This window comes from Felis catus, chromosome D2 (assembly GCF_018350175.1).
Source record: "Felis catus isolate Fca126 chromosome D2, F.catus_Fca126_mat1.0, whole genome shotgun sequence".
In the NCBI taxonomy this organism is placed as follows: domain Eukaryota; kingdom Metazoa; phylum Chordata; class Mammalia; order Carnivora; family Felidae; genus Felis; species Felis catus.
Genome location: NC_058378.1, coordinates 38,761,488 through 38,770,933, shown reverse-complemented (window position 1 = coordinate 38,770,933; position 9,446 = coordinate 38,761,488). Strand labels below are relative to the sequence as shown.

Here is a 9,446-nt window from a genome sequence, read left to right as displayed (position 1 = left end):
CTCACGGAGGGAGGAGAACCATCGAGCTTGCGAGTCCTAGGGTCCCCTGCACAGTCAACAACCGAGCATCCTGAAAATCACACAGTCAGCACCTGAGGCCGGGCCGAAGCCCATGCCTGCAGCTCGGGCTGCCTGTTCCAGCCAAGAAGGCTGAGCTGGGAGGGCCGGGCATGAAGGCCCTTGTCGGGATGGGAGGGAGATCCCTTGTAAGTGTGGCTGTGCGCAGGCCCACAGTGGCCAGTAGAGCCCAGCCCGCCAGGCAGCCGCATGGAGCTCCCAGTCTGGGGCAGGAGGCCAGGCACAATGACACACAGACGCAACGTGGGGACAGCCACCTGGGTGTGAAGAGGGAGGGGACAGAAGCTGCCCGAGGCCAGAGGAGGGTGTGGTCAGGATGGGCCTGGGGCTGGAGGCTAAGCATTTCTCTCCACTGGGGTGCCGGTGACCCCAAGACCTGGTAGGGGGTATCTCAGGCCCCGTGGTGGAGCAGCGGGGGCCACAATTAAATTTAAGTGCTCATCCATCCCCCCCCCCCCAAAAGCACCAGCATTTTCCATCCCTTTTATGGATTTCTGAGGAATGATAAAATGCAGCTGTTTGGGCTCCTGAGCCAATGAAATAATGAAAGGTGGCCTGAGTCCCCTCCAGGGAAATCATCTGCTTATTTATTCCTTTTGACTCGAAGACTTGTATCCATGTTTCATAATGAACCTGCCTCTCCATCGCCCCGGCCCTCACCTCAAACCACTTGCCGGTGACTTCTTTGTAGATCTCTAAACACCTTCTGGCGATGTGATCTCGGTTGATATTTTGCTTCACTTTCCTCCTCTGAAAAAAAACACGGGTTCCCTAACGCCTGTGCCGTGCAGGGCCCTTGGCACAGTTAGATGAGACATTGTAGCCCCTGGCCTAGAAGAATGCCTGGCATACAGTCGGTGCTCAACGATGCCACTTGCCTGCCCGCTTGCTGCCTTGTAGATCTCCTGGAGGGTGCGGGATTCACATAAAGCAAGCTGCCTGCTGCTGTTCTCATTCTAGCTACTTCCTTAACCACGAAAACAGCCTCGGCCTTCGTAGGCACGGATTGCCCAGATCCACGCGGTGGAGAGCCTCGCCGTGGCCTTGAGACAGGAAGGGCCAGCCTTTGCAATTCCAGCACACGGCCGACGCCCAGAGAGCCGGGAGGCCTCCCCAGGCCCACTCTGCAAGAGCAGACGTAGCGCAAGGACCAGGAAATAGGACTTTGCCGCCACCCCACTCACGTCCCGGGGAGAGCCTGGCTTCGGAAGGCTTGCTCCTTTTCTTGCTCGGTTTCTGCCTCCTGAGCTGGCTGGACATCTTCGTTTCACCAGGGTCTACCCTTCAGTGTCGGAAAGCGACGAAGCCTTGAGCCCTCAGGAAGGCAGGAGGCACCTTTCCTTCTTCCTCCGTATTTCCTGACAGCCTGGCCGCCCACCCCGGGCCCCCTCGTAAGCCAGCGTGCACGGGGCGTGATGGGCTTTCTGTGTCCGCAGGTGTTTCAGCTTACCCAGAGACCATGTGGGGGGCCCGCTGCCAGGTGTGCTAGGGGACCTCTAACCCAGACAATCCTGGGGGCTCTGTTATTTGTCATCATCAACCGCTCAGGTCGACGGGCTATTGTTGAGTTTCTAGAACCACAGCTGCCATGAAGTGAGCCGGATTACGTTCCTTCACCCGATATGCCCAAGTCCTGACACACCCAGTACCCGGGAAGGTGAACCGTTTCTTCATTTGGCAATCAGGCCTTTGCTGATGTAATTAAGGATCGGGACGAGAGAGCGTTCTGGATTGCGGGTGGGCCTCACAAGGAGACGGAGATCTGAGACACAGATACACACAGGGGAAAGCCGTGTGAAGGCAGAAGGGAGGACTGGAGGGATGTGTCTACGGGCCAGGGAACGCCAAGCATTGCCAGCAACCGCCAGAGGCCGGAAGAGGCCAGGAGGGATCCTCCCTGGGGCCTCGAGAGGGAGCAAGGTGCCACCAACACCCTGATGTCAGACCTCTGGCCTTCAGGACTGTTCTAAGCCACCCAACTTGTGGCATGTGTTACAACAGCCCTAGAAAACGAATACACCACATAAAGAATGAAACGTTTAGAATGGACTGTCCGTGTGTTTGAGATGTTTCCAGGACGGGTGACGAGGCCTCCAGAGGTCGGAGGCCCCTGAGGGGCTGTATGATGGCGCTCTGGGGCTGAGAGGCCAGGAGGCAGCCATGGGCGACACTGCGGGGGGTGGCCTGTGCTTGGCTTCAAAGGCTGCTGAGCATCGGCGGGGTCTGGGGCACCTGGGCCGGTGTCGGGGTCTTCGCGTGCTGTGCCTGTGTGGGGTATGCGATGCGTCAGAGCAGACGGCAGAGAGAGAAGCTGGCAGGGAATCATGGGAAATCAAGTCCCCCAGCTTCCTTACTGACCTTAAGGGGCTTGGGGGCCCTCTGCTCATCCAGGGCAGGTATTGTGGAGATCCCTGTGTTCCAGGCAGTGGTGGGAAATATAGCCAAACCATGCCCTGTCTCTTGCCGTCTACAGGGAGACAGGATTCCAGGAGGTGGACAACCCCAGCCTGAGGGGCGAGGGTCACAGAAGCTCGTAGGAAAAAATACAAGGGGATCAGAGCAAGGAGCCTTCTCCCTGCCTGGGGAGTCCAGGGAGGCTTCCGGGCAGAAGGGGTGAGTGAGTGGCTCCAAGAGGTTCCTAAGGAGGAGTCCTTTGAGTAGGGAAGGCACGACATGCTCCCCAAAGCGTGATGTGGCCACATCAGACTGGAGGGTGGGGGACCAGGGCAGAGCACCGAGCGGGAAGAGGCGAGGGCATGGTGGGGAGCAGGGGAGAGGGGACTCGGCTGGAGGATGAAACAATGCTTTGTGACCAAATGGGAGGAAGGGAGAGGGCAGGGGGGTGGGGTGTGACTCAGGCTACTGAGCCAGAGGACTCATGGGCAGCGTGAGGGAACTGCTTCTCTGTGGTGGGGCTGAAGGCAGGGTTTGGCCTGCAAGGGCCCTTCCCTGACCGGGCAGAGGAACAGATACACCACCCCCGCCCCCGACCCCCGCAACACACACATGAACTCGTCTCCCGACTCTGTCTCTCCTACTCCTTACTCTTTCTTCTTTGTCTGTAGTCTGTTTCCTACTAATAGGGAGGGCACGACCCAGCCCTAGCCCTAGGGTGGAGAAGGAGGGACAGGAGCCGAAGCCCGAGTCCCAGCGAGAGCCACACCTCTGCAAAGGCAAAGGGCAGAGATGGATGGCTGTACAGACAAGCGACAAGGACACACAGACAGCAGGGACTCACCCACTGACGTACCACGAATCGGAGAGACACAGAGACTCCAGTCACACCATGATGTAGACCCAGAAAGATACTCAGGTACCCACACACACACACACACACACACACAAAGGCACACAGATGCCTAGCCAGATCGACACAGGCAGAGCCACGGAGACAAAGAGGCTTTGAGCGAGGCCAGCCCGCCTCCAGAACCCAGACATCCCAGCTTTGCAGTCCCCCTAGGAACCCTCTGAACCGCCAGGAGAAATTCCTGGGATATTAGCTAAATTTCAGACACAAACATTCCGGTCTCCCTCTCCAGATGTAATGCTCCTGAAAGCCTGCACAGCCCTCCCTCGGCTCGCCCCCACGGCCCCCGCTCCCTGACTCGGAGGAATGCTGCCTGTCGGCTCAAGGAAGGGGGTAGTCTGGGAGAGGTGGAAGGTCCACACCAGGCAGGGGGCACAAGGCCACACTGGTGGGGCTGTCTGTATACTGCGGTGGGGGGGAGGGGGGATCGTGACAGATGAGGTGGTCAGGCAGAGCCTAGGGGCTCCCTTGTGGCAGGGTGGGGCTCCGCCCAAAGCTGGGGCTGACCAGGCCCCAGAGAGGTATGGCGAAGTCTCTAGACTGAAGTCCGAACTCTGACTTAGAGCTCAGCTCTACACCAGAAGGCTTGGCTCATCATGGGGGCGCCTTGCAAAGGTTTGGGTCTTGCTCATCTCCCCACAGACGCACCGGCCACTTCTCCGCTCCAGGAGCATGCCACCTTCCCACCTCAGGGCCTTTGCACGCACTGGTCCCTTCACCTGGAGCTCTTCCTGTGACTCAGCCTCCATCTCGGCATAAATGCCACTTTCTCAGAGAGGTGTCCCCCTTACCGACGTAAGCCTCTTCTTACTTCCGTTTCAAACACCTGGTTCTTCTCCTTCATGGCCCTGATCTCAGTTTGTAGCTGTTGCTTTACCTGCATGGCTTCTATTCAAGCCCTCCCCTGGGCTAGATCGGAAGCCTCTCGAGGATGGACCTCATGTCTGTTAGAGCTTAATACAGAGCACGTGCTCAGCAAATACAGGTCCTGTCTCCCGGGCCAACCACGCCATTTGAAAAGCCTTCAGCCTCAGTCTCCGTATCTACAAAATGGGTTGAAGCTGCCTTTCTCTCACAAGATTCCTGTGGGAAGAAAACGAGATGATGAATGCAAAAGCGTTTTGGCAAACGCCCCCTCGCCTCGAGTAAGGGCTGCATGGCCTTCCTTCTTATACCCCCCCCCCCCCACCGCAACCCAGATCTAGACACAGACAGGCTCTGTAAACACGTATCCAGAAGTGCTTGCTTGCCTGCCTACGAAGTATGCTTTCAGAGGTGCTGTGAAGCATCCTAACTCTTTGCTGATGCCTGGGATCCACGGTTCTTATCACAGATCCGTGTCAACTCAGAACCCGTGAGAATCATCCATCACTCGCCATCAAAGTAGAGAGGTGGCCAGGCAGCCCTTTCCCGGAGACACAAACAGCCTGGGAATCTGGGTGCTCTGCATCCAAATCAGCCTCACCACCGTGCGCCCCAGCAACTGGGACACCAGGGGCACAGCAGGGCACCAGCTCTGCGGGACATCCCAGGACAAGTCCGTCCTGGTTTCCCGCAAGGACGGCAGCCAACAGCTTTGCCTCCTGCGAGGTGGCTGACCGTGGACAAGTCGTATGACATCTCTGAGCTCCAGCTGTCCCGTGTCCCCCCGCCCCCCGCCCCCCGCCCCAACCCCAACCGGCTTAGGGTTTCGCCGTGGAAAAAAAAGTGGCTCAGCATATGCACAGGTCCCCGACAGTGCCCCTGGAACACAGTAGTCACTCAGGAACTTGCAACTGCAAGCTGCAAATGATGATGATGATGGTGGTGGTGGCGGTGAAGTCAGAGTCCCCAGATGAGGACGGCACGTGACTCTGTTGCCCTCAGCGGAAGCTGCTGGGTCTGAGATATGGGTCTGCCTGCCTCCCACCCAGACAATGCCTGCTTTGCAAGAGGCAGCTTGTTATGCCGGAGATATATGTCCTGTCGTAAAGTGTTTAATATTTTAGCTCCTAATTGCGTTACCAGAGACAGACAGCCGTTTATCCTCATCGCTCTCCCATCGCGATCTTCGGCAGGACCCGCTGGGCCTCTCCAGGTGTTTCCTTGGCCCCTCTTCTGAGAATCTGGGGCGGCTCTATGGGCACCCGCAGGCTGTTCAGTGTGGTCAGCGGTGAGTGGTGTGGCTCGGCACCGTGGGGGGTTCAAGATGACCCTCCCCTCCTCCTCTCCGCCTGCAGCCCTCTTGTTTGTGAAGCACCGTGCCAGCCGTCCTCACCTTCTCACAGCAGTCCTGCAAGACAAGAGCTGTTATCGTTGATCCCAAGATACAGAGGAGGAAACCGAGGCCAGGAGAGGTCGTGAATTTCATTCATTCGTTCATTCGTTCATTCATTCCTTTGGCCATCCTTTTTTGGTAGGAGCAGCACAGGGAAGGTCCCAGGGACATTGGAATGAACAACACAGCCCCACTCCCAGGGACCCACAACCTTTTGCCTCAATAATACAGCTGCCCTTGGCAAGTCTCTGCACCCCCTCCCCCAGGTAGTGCTTACAGCCAACAGAGCTCTCGTTCTAAAACAGACCCGAACCCTAGGTCCAGAGCCCTTAGATGAAGTACTCTCAGTTTAAGGGCCCAGAAGCTTTCTGTTCAGACTCTTGTCTGACCCAGCCCCCACCCCTATCCCTCACCACGCGGGGCCCCGTGGAACCTCATACTTACCACTTGCCCCAGACACATGTGACAGCCCCTCTCACTGTCCACCTGGTGGCCGTTCCTCCCCCTTCCAGCGGCCCGTCTTCCCTGCTCCTGGAGCCCTGATGCTGGCGGTGGTAGGCAGAGACATTAGCAAAGCCCCTCCACAGCCCCCGTGTAAACTGATCACGGGAATCCTAATCCCCTTCCCCAGACACTTCCCCGGTCTCCCTCACAACCGGGGTGACCAGTCCATGACAAAGTGAGTGAGAACAGGGGATTGTTCCGGACTGAATGGTTGCTGCCCCTTCATTCATATGTTGAATCCTAACCTCCAAGGTGATGGAGTTAGGAGGTAGGGCCTCTGGGGGATGATTAGGTCACGAGGGCTCGCCCGGGAATGGAATCAGGGCCCTTATACAAGAGACCCCAGAGAGCTCTCCCTCCCTCCGTCTGCCACGTGAGACTACGAGAAGCTGACAGCCTCCAGCTGCCTCCCGCCGGAACCCAATCTTGCTGGCACCCTGTCCTCAGACTTCCATCCCCCAGAGCTGTGAGACATGGATGCCCACAGTCCTCGGCCACACGGTCACTGATACTTTGTGAGAGCAGCCCGGACAGACGAAGCTTGGAGTGCCTGCAGGGGAGCTTCGGGGCAGAAAGTATGTAGAAGGTGATTCTCTGGAGTCTGGCCGTCCCCTTCCTCCTGCCTGGAGCATCTTTGTGGGCAGGTGAGGTATCCGGCAGGGTAGCAGCCACGTTTGGATCATGCGAGAGAACACATGAAGGGCAAAAAGCCTGGCCACGGAGAAAGGCTGGGAAATGTGGGTCAGGCCTGGGTCCCTGCCAAGGGCACGGCTGGGGCTCTGTAGGACGACCCTGGGGCCGTGCTGCTGTGCTGTGCCCTTCTTGGGAAGAGACGACACCCCCGCCCACTGATACCCCTACCCTCTGGGACCTGCCTGCTCCTACTGGAGGTGTTGTGACAGACCTCTTCCGTGCTGGCCTCTTCCAGCCCCCTGCCTGGATCGCCCCTTCCCTTTGCTTTTGTTTTGACCACGGTTTCTTTCCTTTTTTTTCTTTTTTCGCTTTCAATTTAGAGACAGAGTGGGTGAGAGGGGCAGAGAAAGAGAGAGAGGGGATCTCAAGCAGGCTCCATGCTCCTTGCACAGCCTGGCACAGGGCTCGATTCCCACCGCCCTGGGATCGTGACCCGAGTCAAGATCAAGAGTTGGACGCTCAACCAGCTGAGCCACCCAGGTGCCCCCTGCTTCTCATTCGTTAACACCTGACTCAAGAACCTCTTTCTGAGTTTTCCTTACCTCCCCCCGCCGGCGCTGACCACAGGGCTGAGTGCCCACTCATCCGGGCACCCACCGCACATGGCTCATACCCCTTTCACGCTGCCTTCACACACTGATTTAGGACCATTTCTTTTCCTCATCGGTCTGTGGACACCGTGGGAGGTCCCAGCCCAAGAAGGCATTCAGTCAAAGCTTAAGTGACGAGGACCTGCTACAGGGTCCTGTGTCACTGAATTCTCCCAGAGACCTTGGGGACCCACAGTGATGCTCACCTCCATTTTCAGGTGAGGAAACTGAGGGCAGAGAGGGGCAGAGATACCTCGGAGTGAGCTCTGGGCATGCTAGAGGGAAGCCGTTGTCCACAGCGTCTATGGGTCTCCCCCGCCGGCCGCCCTGCCTGGACCACGTTCCCCGTGAGCCATCTTCCTGCCGCGGCGGGCGCCGCCTGCATCACAGGGCGGTGGGTGGCACAGCCAGGTGCCGGGCCCCGGGGCGGAGAACAGACCTCGCTTGTCCTGGCATAGCCGCCGGGGAAGGGTTCAGGGGCCATTCTCCGTAGGCAGCTGGGGCTGGGGCCCATCAAAAAATAAGACCCGAGCCGGGCCTGCCGGGGGATGAAGTCATGTGGAAAAACACTCAAGTCAGAACAAAACTGTCTTTCTGCGAATGACTTCATCACGTTGCCAAAAGGCTCGGATCACTCCACCTCTCACCTCTTCCAGCCCGCCCACGGGAGCGGGGAAGACCAGTTCCTCGGGTCCTGTTACATCACTTAGCGAAAGGAAATGCCGCAGAGACTCACCCAGGAGGTGCTGGGGAGCTGACGCGTCCGTCTTCCTCCACAGCCGGGGCTTCCTCTGACCCGGCAGGCTGGGCAGGCTTTGCGGGCAGGCCAGAGTCTCTCTGCCTCTGTGCTCCCGGTGCTCAGCTCGGAGCCCAGCAAACATAACACAACGTAACACCCACTTCCTGCATGCACGTGTCCCCGCATTCTACAAATACTACCGGAACAGCTCTTCTCCCTCTGCAGGCATCGTGCCGGCACTGGGATTGTGCTTGCAGAAAGAGGAAAGGAGGCGGGAAGGAAGGAAGGAGAGGAAGAGGGAAGAAGCGAGCTCCGCGCAGGAGCGATAGAGCCCAATGGAGCAGGACAGTCCCTGAGAGAGGTGTAGAACAGGCTGGGTACTCTTTCTCATTCCAGCGACGCATTTCTGTTCAGCGGGGTTTTCTCGGGCACAGTCCCCATTCCTGGAAGCCTGGTGGCACCTGGGGTTCGAGGCAAGCCATCCCGGCACCGGGGTGCTGGTAATCTCGCACAGGACGTGGACGATGTCGGCGACTCGAGTTATGTGCTGTAACGGACAGGGTGATGTGGGGCACGCTGGAGAAAGTGTGGGGGAGGGGGGCTGGCCAAGGAGGAGCTCTTTGGAGGATGAACACACCAGGCTGTTGAGAAGGGGTGGAAGGACAGCCGATTCTCCATGTTGGAGCACAGGTGCACAAAGTACGTGACAATAGGTGGTGCTGGTGAGGCAGGCTGGGAGCCAGGCTACGGGTGGAGTGGGTTTCCCTGGGAAGGGAACGAGGGGCCATCGAAGGGCTGGAGAGTAGAGGGTCCAGTTTATGTGTGCATTTCAGAAATGCCGCTCTGGACTGGAGGCAGGAGGGGTGTGCCAGAGAGAGCTACCGGGAGGCCCCTGGAGTGCTTCCGGGTGGTTCCACGGGGGACACCAGCTGGAGGAGAGGGTTGGCAACAGGTTTGGGAAGAGGGGGCAAGAGAGATAGAGATGCCCACTGTTCGAGGGTCTTGGAGACCACCCGGATAAGGGAAAAGTGGAGGCTACCGATGTTCTGGTCTCTTAGGCTATCAGTTAAAATTTGCGTTCTAGGGGCATCTGGGCGACTCAATCGGTTAAGCGTCTGATTCTTGATTTCAGCTCAGGTCACAATCTCACAGTTCATGAGTTTGGGCCCCACATTGGGTTCTCTGCTGACAGTGCAGAGCCTGCTTGGGATTCTCCGTCTCCCCCTCTCCCTCTCTCCAATAAATAAATAAACATTAAAAATTTTTTTTTTCATTCTA

At 57.9% G+C, this 9,446-nt stretch overlaps 1 long non-coding RNA gene across 1 annotated transcript; it reads right to left on the bottom strand.

Annotated features, from left to right (window-relative positions):
* Positions 1-643: 643 nt before the first annotated feature.
* On the bottom strand, positions 644-8,554 carry LOC109492522. Its single transcript, XR_002736845.2, has 3 exons — positions 8,166-8,554; positions 5,390-5,657; positions 644-4,468 (listed from the first exon to the last, which is right to left on the bottom strand). It is a non-coding gene; the product is annotated as an uncharacterized LOC109492522 (long non-coding RNA).
* Between the last annotated feature and the right edge of the window lie 892 nt (positions 8,555-9,446).